At 39.1% G+C, this 13,775-nt stretch overlaps 1 long non-coding RNA gene across 4 annotated transcripts in view; it reads left to right on the top strand.

Annotated features, from left to right (window-relative positions):
* LOC103280578 (uncharacterized) overlaps nt 1-13,775 on the top strand; it is a 248,778-nt gene that overhangs the window by 129,940 nt on the left and 105,063 nt on the right. For all 4 annotated transcript variants that reach the window (XR_001730880.2, XR_010002941.1, XR_010002940.1 and 1 more), the window contains exon 5: nt 5,668-5,782. This is a non-coding gene — a long non-coding RNA (uncharacterized LOC103280578). The remainder of the gene's footprint in view (nt 1-5,667; nt 5,783-13,775) is intronic.

The following is a 13,775-nucleotide window of genomic DNA, read 5'->3' as shown; positions in this document are numbered from 1 at the left end:
TTTCCATGCAATGGCTCTCGTATTGCACAGCAGCTTACCATACACATCCCCGCACTTTAACTGGTATGCACAGAGCCTTTCTTGTGTCACAGCTATTTTTGGATGATTATATGGCTGTTCTACACTTTACACTAACTACATATGGCAAACAGTCTCTGTATAGCATTTGGAAGACCTATATGAACCCAAATGAAGGCTGAAGAGGGATTGTCAAAACACAGATTGGCTTTGTCTCATCTTCCATGATTTTTCCAGGCTGATCAAAGTTGTCACTTGCTAGGAATTCTGCAATAAAATAAGGAGTTAAGTCCTGGCAGAAACACACTGGAACATCTTGAGTTTGTTTGCTGCTAATCTGGAAATGCTGGGATTTTCCTAATTCCTAACAAATTTTGGTCCTCCCTCAACAACATATGTGGTAAAATGTTATGGACATGTGTGGAAAAGGAGTTTTTAAAGGCTTACTTTTTCCATAGTTAAGTCCATTGTTATCCTCCAAATTGTAATCTTATCATGTATACAAGCTGTTCCATATAAATAGACCCATGTATATTTTCAGTAGTTTCAGCTGAAACCCGTTAAGAACAGATGTGCATATGGTTTCCTGGCAAGGATTCGCCTAAAATGTATTTTTCCGTTAGCAGTGTTCCTCCATCCAACCCCATCCCCTTTCATTCTCTGTCATGGAAGGGGGAAGAGGAAAGGCAGTCCAGAGAAAGAAGGGAAAGGTTTCATTCATCATTAAAGCAAATCTGAAAAGGGTTTCTTTTTATTAATGCAGGCTTAGTTTATGGCATATGTTTACAGCCCTTTAAGAACTTGAAGTGCTGAACAAAAGAGATTTGCAAACACAAAGCGAGTTTTTTTCTTCACCCGACTTTTGTGCAATAATCTTGAGTCTTGAGAGTCTAAAATAGTGTTCAAGCAGGAAAATCAGGGATCAGATCTCTTCCGAGATAGACAAATATATAGGTTAATAGATCGTTAAACAATATTTTTTTCCTTCTATTGGAATTGCTGGTGGAATTGAAAGTTAACCCTTTCTCCATCTGCATATTTGATGTTGTTATCGTGTGCCTTCAAGTTGTTTCTAACTTACGACAACCCTAATTCAAAGCTATTGCTGCGGTTTCATGGCAAGATGTATTCTGAGGATATTTGCCATTGCTCTCCCCTTTTTCCATGTTAGGAGTGACTTGAGAAACTGCAAGTCACTTCTGATGTGAGAAAATTGGCTGTAAGCAAGGACGTTGCTCAGGGGACGCCCGGATGTTTTACCATCCTGTGGGAGGCTTCTCTCATGTCCCCCATGGGAAGCTGGAGCTGACAAGTGGGAGCTCACCCCACTCCCCAGAATCGAACTGCCAACCTTTCGGTCAGCATTCCTGCCAGCACAAGGGTTTAACCCATTTTGCCAACAGTGATTCTAATAAATACAATAGAAATAATAGTGTAGATAACAAATATAATAATAATGGTGATGCTAATAAATATAATACAGAGAATAGTGTAGATAATATAATAGTGATGTTAATAAATATAATACAGATAATAGTGTGTAGATAATAAATATAATTGTAAAGGTTTGCCTTCCCCTGAAACTGAGAGAGAGTGACATGCCCAAGGTCACCCAGTGGGTTTCCATGGCCAAATAGATTCAAACCCTGATCTCCAAAATTGAGTCCAACACAGAGATCACTGCACCACATTTGCTTTATTTTGCATGGTCAGCACGATATAACTTCAGGGGCTCTTGTGTGGGGAATTCTAGCTTTACTAAGTTTCTTATGTAGTCATGTCTCCATCGGAATGATCAATCAGAACTGTATCAAATTATTATTATTTTACTGTTGCTTTGCTATCCTATTTGTATTGTTACCCCCTTCAGGTGAATCCTAATGTTTGAAAAATTACAAGGTTCCTTTATACATTTTCTCTACAAAGTGTTGATCCCCAATAAGGAGAGGACAGGGATCAATTTTTGGTCTCTCTTTATCATATGCAAATGGGTCAAGTTGGACTACAACTAGAGACATGGGTTTGAGTCCTCGCTCAGCTAGAGAAACCACACTTGGTGACTTTGGGCAACTCCTCTCTTTGCAGTCTCAGAGGAAGGCAAGGCAAACCCTCCTCTGAACAAATCTTGCCAGGAAACAGTTGCCATTAAAGTAAAAAAAAAAAAAAAGGACTTGGAGGCACAACAACAACCTCTCTCAGAGGGCATAATAGCATCAGGGGAGATGCAATTAAATGTAAGCAGGGGAGTGCTAAACATCCTCTTCCCTTATTAATTTTTTGTTGAGCATTTCAAGTTCTTAAAGGATTGTAAATACAGGCCATAAACTATACTTTAAAAACAGTTTATATTTGGTCTCTCGGTGAATGCAGCCAATTTTCTGCTGTCTGCTCCTCCTCCTCATAGGCAGCATGGTGTAGTGGCTTACTGTATAAACTTGTTTATAAGTCAAACTATTTTGACTAAAAATCCTAGGTGAAAGTATCTACAGATGAATGGTGGAAACAGGTAACAATGGTGTCAGCTCAATGAGCTCTGCCGTAGCAGAAGGAGGAGATAAGAGCAAGGAAAGCAACCAGCCTCTATTAGGGACTCAGAGTGATGCCAGTGACATGAGGGCGAAGTGAGAAGCCTCTCTAGGTAAGGCATCAAAGCAGCACTGCCCACCCCATTATCCCCTCTTGCCCAGACCAGAGATGGCAAGGCAGCTCCTCTTTCTTTGTTCCTTACTCACTTTCTTTATTGGCCCAAGTGGCATCCAGCAGCAATATCGGAAAGCCCAAATAATGCAACACTCCTACCATTTGGGACACTTAAAGTGGAGTGGAGCAGCAGTGGCCACTTTGAATAGGGGCTTACCATATATACAAGGGTTGAATGAAAAGTAATGCCTCCACCTTCATTACTTGGGTTTTGATGGGAATATTTTAATAAATCAAATGCGGAAATAATCCTTAGAATGTGCTCTTTAACTACCACTATTCATTTTGCCACATAATCACCAGACAATTGGATACATTTCTGCCAACGATGAACAAGTTTTCTGAAGCCGTCACAGAAGAAGTTGACACTCTGTTTCCGCAACCAGCATTTCACAGTACCCATCGTGCACAGATCTTCTGATAGCCAAGCAAAGCAATAATGTGACCCACACGTTCTTGTGAAATGCCAATTATGCTTGAAATTTTTCTCTGAGTGATACGAATCAATCTGTCAACCTTTTGCTTGTGAAACTCAGTGGCTGCTGTCACAGGACGTCCAACTCTTTGTTTGTCACGCAAGTCAGATGTTCCCACTTCAACATCTTTAAACTTACTTACCCAACGACGCACAGTACTCACATCAACACAATCACCATAAACAGCTTGCATTCTCTGATGAATCTCCTTTGGGGTGACACCTTCTGCTGTCAATAATTCAGTCACTGCACGTTGCTTTAGTCGTATTGACTAACCATCTGCACAGGGTTACATACTTTGCACTTTAACAACACAACTGTTCAATGCTAATGCTAATGGGACTGTAGAGGAGAATCTACTGAACAAGCCAGTACCTGCCGCATACAAGTACTGCCATCTGTTGAGGAGTTACGAAGGTGGAGGCATTACTTTTCATTCAACCCTCGTAGATTTCTGCAGAGACCGTTATAATAGTCTAGCATATTTTCAGTTAACCAGCGCCCATGAGGAGTGGTAGATGTTGAATAAATGTAGTATCTGGTTGCTTGCGAGTTACCATATATACTCGAATATAAGCCAAGTTTTTAGCACATTTTTATGCTGAAAAGGCCTCCCTCGGCTTATACTCGGGAGAGGGTCCTGGCGGGAAGGTGTGGGCTGAAAGAAGCCTCCCCCCCCCCATGGCTTATGCTCGAGTCAATATGTTTTCCAGTTTTTTTGTGGTAAAATTGGGTGCCTTGGCTTATATTCGGGTCGGCTTATACGGTACTTTTAAAAACAGGCCTAATATTACACCTCACACCAGAGCTTTCCAAACTGTATTGTGACACGTTTGTGTGTTGGCTGCAGTGTGTACATATGTTACATAACCATATATAGATATCTGCAGAGACCATTAGATATCTCAGAACCTCTGAGTCTGCGTGAAAATGAGCAATATCAACTTGCATGCATTTTTATGCAGCAAAAGTACATGGCTGAATAACCAAACTTAGCAAATAGATGAAAACAGACACACCTGTATCACAGCTAGCTCCAGCATATTAAAAAGAAAAGCATAGATCTATAAGTCTGGACACTAAAATGGAAACCATAAGAAAAGTGATGGTTGACGAAAGAAAGAAAAATCTCTGGAGGCGTTCTAGAAGAAGTTTTCAAGTGGCTTCCAGAGGGTTCAGAAATGTTTTCTTTTTATTTATTATGCAATGCCTTCCTGATCTGGTTGAAATCCTATAGGCAGGCATTGTTTACATTGTGTGCTGTGTGCAAGTAGAATACTATTTCTTAGCTGAAATAGTTTCAACCTGGCGCTGAGAGTCTGTGTTTTCCCCAGCCTTCTTCACTGTCTTCTCAGTAGTGATGCTGCTAAAAATGTCCCAACTAGTCAAAGGACAATAAAAAAGCAGGTTGGGAAAACATTGAAAAGCTTTGTAAAAAGGAGCTTCTTTGTTAAATGCTTTGTTAACTGAGGTGTGCCTGTCCAGTATTAAAGAAGATACAAAGCAGCCAGGCTTTGAAGCTGCAAGGCTATTGCAAGGCCTCCGGTGGCCTAGGGGATAAAAGCCTTGTGACCTGAAGGTTGGGTTGCTGACCTGAAGGCAGCCAGGTTCGAATCCCACCCGGGGAGATGAGCTCCCTCTATCAGCTCCAGCTCCATGCGGGGACATGAGAGAAGTCTCCCACAAGGAAGGTAAAACATCAAAACATCTGGGCGTCCCCTGGGCAACGTCCTTGCAGACAGCCAATTCTCTCACACCAGAAGCAACTCAGGTTGCTCCTGACACGGAAAATAATAATAATAATAATAATAATAATAATAATGCTAATCAAGCTGGCCAATTGCAACATGCACACTTGTCTCAAACAGGCAAGAGTTCTTTCTTCCACCCTGGACCTTCCACAGATATATAAACCCCACTTGCCTAGTTTCCACCAGACCTCACAACCTCTGGGGATGCCTGCCATAGATGTGGGCGAAGCATCAGGAAAGAATGCTTCTGGAACATGGCCATACAGCCCAGAAAACTCACAGCAACCCAAATATACACTTCTCTTGCAATTTTCCATTTTGCCTTTGGGAGCCCAATGTCATAGAATAAATAGCAGAGACTCTATGGATGATATTTGCCCATTTGTGGACAAGAAGGGTCATGTATCCCAACAGGAGCTAATTCAAGAAAAGATGTAAGTGTAGCAAGGACTTAGATTTAAAAAATGACATCGCTCTGTTATAGGGTGATGCCATAGGGAGATATTTTAAATCCCAGTATCATATCAATGAATTGGAGAGCTGGGATTAGTTGCAGTGTGCTCTTGAATGAACACTTTGTTGTGTGTTTAGGATTTGTTGTGAACCAGCCCTTAGTGAGCGATAAACTGCATGACGTCATCTTCGTCCTCCAAAAGTGTGGATTTGCTAGCAAGGTTTTCCTGCTGCTTTAATTATTGTTTTTCTTTTTTTCTGATTTTCAGCATTTTCCAGCCTGATTGCCTCTTCTTGCATCATGCAGCCTCAAAACCAACATGCTTTCATCCAGAAGAAGTGGCTTCTTTCTCAGTGCCTGGGAACAGCTGATATGAGAAAAAGGTACTTCCCCTTGTCTAAAAATACCATTAAGGTACATGTGAGCGCAGTAATGTTGGGAAAGTAACAGAGTTGTTTTTTTTCTTGTTCAAAAAACACAGATGGTGTATCAATCAGCAACAAAAAGGGGGCCTGATTTCTCTGGAGGAAATGGCCAATCTTGTTACTAATGGTACAATTTCAGTGGTGTGCTAATATAATAGAATGAGGTCACCCAATACATTATCTCAGCCATGTCCTTGACTAGTGGGTACTGAGGGATATTGCGTCAGCTTGCGTTAAAGTCTGGGAGCATGAGCTCTGTTTTAGAAAGTTGCAGAAATTACATGCCATGATTCAGAGGATGGTAGATTGCTTTTTATTTTTATTTTCATATTCTATCGTGCTCACTCTCTCTTGCATGCAGATATTTATTTATTTCTCCTGCAGATGTAAAATGGAAACATGGAATAGATACAAGCTTGATTGTGTCCATGATGTCATTTGAAAATAATTAGTTGAGCTTAATTAGTTACATCTAATTAATTTAAACCATTATTTTAAAAGTCATAATTGAACTGGTTAAAACCATCAGTATTCAAGGGCTGAATAATGACTAGAAGTTCACATTACTCATTATTTTCTATGTTTCCATTTTAATTGGGGGGTTGTGGGGCATTTGGGACCCTTGTAATCAATTATAATTGATTTTTTGAAAAATTAAAAGTATCACAATGTGTTATTCATGATCAGTGTAAAAGATTTATTTTGTCAGCTACATCAAAGTGATAAACTAATGAACTAATATTCAGATATCCATACTGGTGGCAAATTACCTTTCACGCCAATAATTTCAAGCCTTCATACAATATGAGCGAAGGTCACAAAGTGTTGTTTAGCTGAGAGGGAGCAACTAATGGCAGGTACCTGTCTTGAGGATATTTCAGAAAAGCTGTTTCAAGGTTGTTCTCTCAGCATTGCTGTGAATCAACTATTCCCGTGTATGTAATCAAGGACTCTTGAGATACTATGCTCATGGTTATGTGACCTAGATTAGTTCACTTAGCACATTTTATTTATTTATTTATTTGTTTGTTTGTTTGCAGTATTTATATTCTGCCCTTTTCACCCCGAAGGGGGCTCAGGATGGATCACAGAATATACATATGCGGCAAACATTTAATGCTGTTTATACACAGACAAGACAGACAATTTAACTTAGAGGTATATAGGCTTTTCCCATGTTCGGCTTCATGGCAGCTTGTGCTCGGTTCCAGCCACTGAGGGTGTGTGCTGTAACTCCATCTTCCTGCCGAAGAGCTTTGTTCGTAACTTCCTCCTTTTGATCGAATTGGTAGCATTTTCCTGGCATTTCCTTAAGGGTACCTTAATACCGCCCTGCTTTTGAGCAATCCCTATTTATCTACTCACATTTTGCTTTTGAACCACTAGGTTGGTGGAAGCTAGGCTAAAAGTCAGGAGCTCACCCTGATCCGGGCTTCAAATTGTCAACCTTTCGCCTGACAAGATTTACTGCAGCTGGTGGTTTAAGCTGCTGTACCAAAGCCCATCCCCAATTTTAATGGCTGCTCTTTTAATGTATGCTCTTTTCCCCACTAGTTTTACAAGTATACAAACATAGTCAGTGTAATATGACAGCAGTGTGAAATGGAGATCTCCAATTTCATCAGAAGGTGGAAAAGGAAAGTAGCACTCTCTCACAAATTCTCCAACAGGTTTGTCCAATCAACTAGGATTTTACTGCCCCCCCTCCCCCGTTTTGCCAGCTGATTGAACAGCTGTAAAATGTTATGACTGGAGGTGTGGGATTGTGCGGGAAGATCATAATGCATTTGTCATTTCTTTGCTTTCTCTGAAATAATGTTATTTTAATGCATGCTCTTTAGGAGAGAAATTCCTCATATTCCTAAAGAAAAAAACCCCACTCTCTTGTATTTATATTTTAAGACTGTTCCTTGTCAAAAGTGAAGCACATGTTCATGATCAGATAAACATTTGGGCTGACAGCAGGGTATAGTTACAGGGAGGGCAAAATCAGAGCATTACCCCATTATAGAAATCTCCCCTCCAGGAACTTTTTCTTCAGTCCTAAATTTTTAGCATTGCAAAGAATGAGACACTGAAAATCGCTGTAATCTAGAACTCATATTTGCCGTGTTCTCGTCCACTTGTTAATTTCACTTGTCCCTTTTGTTTTGGCGCCCATAACATACAGATATACTTCAGATGTGTTCCTAGGCATTACTTCTTTGACAGAAACTTTGGTTGCCACAGACAAAAATAACATGGAAAGTAGAGAGATAGGTCCCCACATTACAAAAAAAGTGCTTCAATGTGTTTCAGCAAACTTGTTTATTCAAAGCTACTATTATGCACAAACAAAACAAAAATAACCAGGTCAGGGAAGCCTTACAGAAGTTAACAAAACTTTCAAGAACTTCCACTTCTTTTACAGTTGTAATTTTGGTGGCAAAACCTAAAAATCTATTCATTTTCAACATGCTAGAGTAGTTGCTGAGGCACATTAGCTTGTTTTTTTCTGTTTCTTTCTGTTTTGCTCTTTCTGTTGTACATAAGCACACACAGCTGCAGTGGGCTCACCTAAAGTAGAAACATTGGACAACTTTCTCCACTCCTCCTTTGCCATCTTCTCAATATGTTTCAAAAAACAAGAGATCAGAAAACAAAACTTTCCATATAAACAGAACAAAAGGAAGAGGGGGGGGGGCTTTTTAAAATTAAACTTCCTTGTCAGAGGCTTTGTTACCTGAGGTATGCCTGTATATCTAAATGTTCAAACACTGCAATGTTGGAAATTTAGGGACAGAAAGAAAGTTTTCACTTGGGGAGCAGAATTATTTTTAGAGAGGAGGAATGGCCTAATCCTGCCCTCCTCTATCAATGCACACACCAGTACATCCTAGTTGCAATAATTGGATTCTTTGAAACCAATAATTGATAAAGGGCCGGGCTGTGGCGCAGCTGGCTAGTAACCAGCTGCAATAAATCACTACTGACTGAGAGGTCATAAGTTCAAAGCCCGGGTCGGGTTAAGCCCCGACCATTAAATAGCCCGGCTTGCTGTTGACCTATGCAGCCCCGAAAGACAGTTGCATCTGTCAAGTAGGGAAATTTAGGTACGCTTTATGCGGGAGGCTAATTTAACTAATTTACAACACCATAAAACTGCCAGCAAAACACGAGGAAAGGAATGAGGAAGGACAGCCACTAGTGGACGGTGAAGCAACAGCTCCCCCTGTGGCCGGAATCGTGAAGCTGGAAAAATGTTAAATGCCTCTGTGTCTGTCTATACTGTATGTTGTTTGTCTGTTGGCATTGTCTGTTGAATGTTTGCCATTTATGTGTTCATTGTAATCTGCCCTGAGTCCCCTTCGGGGTGAGAAGGGCGGAATATAAATACTGTAAATAAAATAAATAAATGAATCATCTCCCTGATTTAATATTTGACACTCTCTTGGCCTCTCTTTGGGTTCAAAGCAAGGAGATTCCCTCCCACTCCTAATCTTCTGATGGCTCGCCCCAATGGGATCGTTTGTTTCCAGAACATTGATTTTATTTGAAAACAAGCTGCCATTTCCCCAAAGCCCACAAATCTAAATAGATATGTTTTGATCATTTATAGAATCATGAAAAGGTGAGCTGGTCCAGCCTCCTGCCATGTAGGAATACACAGCTAAAGCACTTCTGAGATACGGACATCCAGCTTCTGTTTCAAAACCTCCAAAGGAGAATCTGAGATGGACTGCTTCATTGTTCTGCTTGTTTTGAGGCCCAAGGAGATCCTGCTAATTGAAAATTGCTGCCCACTCTTTCTAAAGTTGCTCAATCCCAGTCTAATGTCTGAAATATGAGCCCTGGCATTTACAGTATGGAAAGATAGCCTATGTGCTACAACAGCAGTGGAGAAAACCCAGTTGTTGTTGGACTGCAACAGTCCACAGAACTGACAGTGGTGGGGGGTGATGATCAGTACTACAGTCAAACAACCTGGAGCCCATTCCCAACTCTGTCCTGAATGTTATCTGTATATTGATGAAAACATGCATTAATTGCATATAGTTTACTTTTTTTGTAAATGTAATCTCCATTGGGAAGGTTATGAATCTCTGTTTTTGGAAAATTGACAAAGTAAAATCTTGGAGTTGCCCAGAACCCAGACCTACTCATAGCTAGCAGTTTGAAGCCTTTCCTCATCCCAGCTAGAATCCCCAAAATGCCTTTTTCCTACAAGATACATCGAAATTAGAAATATAGGGTCAGATTCTAGAAAAGATGAAATCACTCAGCTTTTCTTTATGATAACATCGTTTCTTCCCCTTACCACATACCCAGCCTACACTCTTTTTAGATCTTGAAGTGTAAAGGACTTCTGCAAAGCTCAGAGAAAAAAAATTAAGCAAAAAAAATTACAAAGGGAAAAACCTCAATGTGCTGTGTTTTGACTGCTATGATATTCTTGAAACTCCAAAGTACCCAATCTTTTAAGAAAATGGTGGTTTGTAGATTTATAGACACTGTTGTCAGTAGGTTAGTTTTAATGATATATATGTTGCTCATATAAATGGTGATATTATTTCATAGCACAACTGTAATGGATTAAATCACAGAGACAGAAGCAATGTGAGTTGGATTTCTCTAAGGGTCGTCCAGATGCAAATTTCCATTCAATCACTGAGCTCCCTGGGAATACCTTTGTCCAAATCTATCTCACTTTGGTTATGTCAAGAATATATAAAATAAACCTTTTAATGATGAAAGGCAGGAGACATGTGGTCAAGCAACATTACAGTGTGGTCAGAAAATCGAGGCAGAAAATCCCACAATATCTGCTTTGAACTGGGATATCTGAGTCCACACTGCCATATATTCCAGTTCAAAACAGATAATGTGGGATTTTATTCAGCTGTGTGGAAGGGGCCCAAGTTTGAGTGTGAACTACTCTTAAACTTGTGCAGCAGTTTAAGTACGCTGAGGACAAATGAAAGAAAAATAGAAGAGAAGAAAAACCATAACATCTTAAAAACAGCTGCCTTAGCGAAATCAGGACATTTGGGGGGTGTGTCATCCCATAAATACTAGGCAAACACTTATTCCTAACTAGAATAGCCATTGACAATGTTGTCTGGGGATGGTGGGAGATGTAGTCCAGTGCACTTTGAGAGTATCAGCTAGAGGAGGACTGGATTATAAACTTAAAATACTCCTCGAAATGATCAATCATTGACTACGTTTTTATTCAAGAGGGGCAATAAGCTATTAGTCAGCTAAATTTAAGTATCGCACGGCACACTAAATATAAATCAGACTATCTGTATTTAGGCAAAACATTACATTTCAATGTAAATTCATTTTTTAAAATAAGTATTTGACTGTGAATGATACTAAGATTAGATTGAAAACAGAAAGATCAAATGAAGGTAGTTTCCAAAGCATTTGGAAATTGTTGACTGAGGTTTATGGTTTTAACAATAGAACTACAATTGTTAATATGAATATGAAATGAGGTTGTAAGTCTAATTGTGACTTTACAAATGACTGAAATGATAGCTGTTTTTTAAAGTTCAGCATCAATGAATGCCATCATTTTCAGGCTTAGTAAAACCCTAACTCTCAGTAGTTTTCCAGGGTTTCTGAGAGGAGTTTTTCCCAACCTTTTTGGAAATGCTGGTGCCTGAACCTGGAGCCGTCTACATGCAAAGCTTATGCTCTATCTCTAAATTGCAACACTTCCCTTTCTTTAGAAAGGGAACACTCTACTCCTAGCTTTTAAAAGATTAAACATTAAATAAGCCAACTACCCGCAAGATTCTTTGTTCCCATGTGAATCTGTGTGTGTATGTGCCTTCAAGACTCACCATAAAAACAAGTGTGTAGTTAAATTACATCTCAAAAGTAACATAAAGAGCAAAAATAAAGCAAATTTGTAAGAAGTGACATTTTAGTTACTTGTAAAAGTTACTTTTAAATGGCACTTTACTAATCTTTTGGCAAGATGATAATTACGGTATTATTATTAATAATACTACTATTGTACATATTTTTCTTTCAAATAAAACTAATGGAAAATACCAACCAATTGAAGAAAACACTGTTTTAGAGTCAAAATAGGATCACTGTAAGTCTCAAATCAAAGCACACAACAACAATTCAATCAACAAAAATACAACAAGAAACAGCCATGAATTCTTTGAGAGACACTACAAATAGCAATGAAAGCAACAGAGTTCTGAAAAAGTTAGTTTCCTAGCTGTATTGAAAACAAGTTGAATCATGTTCATCCGATGCTACTGAAGAACTATATAGACCTCTGGAGTCTGTCTCCAGCTGTGCCTCCTCTTTTTTACCTGCTGTGTGGAGGCAGTCTACTGGAAGTAGCAGGGCATGGTTCCTTTCAGAAGTTTTCCTGGCTCTAGTCCCACTTCGGCCTTGCTAAAGAAAATGCAGAAGCAGGCACACATGGCCCACAAACACCTGCAGAAAGCTGCTGGGAATGGCTGCTCCTCCTGCCTTTGCAAACCAAACACTAGGCACACGCTTATTTATCCTGCTTTCATTTTATTTCTTTAGCTGACAGACCCCCTCATTATCCTTTGAAGAAGGAGGTAATGATAAATGTATAACAGCAGTACAGGAAAGCAAGGAAGTTTTAAATCATATGGAACAGAACAGCATTTTTTTCTTTAAAAATAGCTGTACAATAAAGTTGTACAAAGTTAGATTTGTAAAAACTCAAGCATAAGTCCTGATTGGCTCAAAGTGTCTTATTTCCAGGAAGTTATTCCAGGGTTATAGTGTTACTGTGCAAGTCTAAATCTAATTAGTCAAATATACTTTGATTTCACTGGGACTTGTTTCCATGCAAATTTTATATAGGCCAGTGCTTGAAAAAAGTAACTTTTCCAAGCTCAGGACAGCAGGTGGCCAGAGGACTCCCTGAGTTTCTTCATAAATAGGTGCTATTTCCAAACTCTGGTATAATTATAATCTGAATGATACATTTTTAAAAGCTGTGATTGACTAAAATGCCACACAGTGAACTGTGCAACAAGTTGTAACTCTTTGCAATACAGTCTCCAAGTTACAAACAACATAGGTTCAATAGGTTTGTTCTTAAATAGAATTTGTTTGTAAGTCAGAACAGGTACCTCCAGTCAAAATATATATTTTGTTTTAGCCTTAAACAGCATAGGGAAGGGTTAACATCCCTGTGGTGTTTGTTTTGCTGTCAGTGACCCTGATCAGAAGATTTCACCTCATTTTCTGTCCCTATCATAATTGGATTTTGAAAGATTTGGCTTGTTTTGGAAACAAGGATTAGAGAGAAAGCTTCATTTGAGACACCTTTTCCCCATGATAACTCTTCCAGAAGTGAAATTCCTCTCCTAGGGGTAAATTTCTCTCTTTTCCTTTTGTCTCGCCCCCTTTCTTAACTATGAGTCATTTGTAAGTTGGATATTTGTAACTTGGGGACTGTCTGTATTTATAATTACGTAAGAATGAATATTCACATTTCAGTCCTGTTTTGAGTTCTACTTCTCAAAATGAGGAAACGTTACGCGAACTCCCCAAATCCCCAAGAAGTTGGGATCCAAAAGAATTTTTTCTGTAGCCTCAGTAAAAAAAAAGCTGCAGGATTTCTATAATCAAAGCAGGTTGGTTTTCTTTTCCTGTGGAACTATGTATGCAGAACTAACTGGGTAAATAAAAATATGATTTTCTAAGATTTTTAAATATATAGTTGCCATATAGCCTTCAAAATATATAATTACTGTATTTGAACTCTATTGCAAGTGTCTTTGAATTGTAAACAAATGCCTGAAAAAGAGTAAAAAGCTATAGCTTTTTAGTGTATCAAGTGCAATAAGTCTGTATCATTTCATCTGTCTTGCAATCAAAGCATGATTTTGACCTGTTTTGGTTTTAATTCAGTCATAATGCCAATAAGGTGGTCATGAGGACAAGACTCTTGGACAAG

This window comes from Anolis carolinensis, chromosome 1 (assembly GCF_035594765.1).
Source record: "Anolis carolinensis isolate JA03-04 chromosome 1, rAnoCar3.1.pri, whole genome shotgun sequence".
NCBI classification, from domain to species: Eukaryota; Metazoa; Chordata; class Lepidosauria; order Squamata; family Dactyloidae; genus Anolis; species Anolis carolinensis.
The sequence above is the reverse complement of the archived record's forward strand: the minus strand, read 5'-3'. Positions and strand labels throughout refer to the sequence as shown.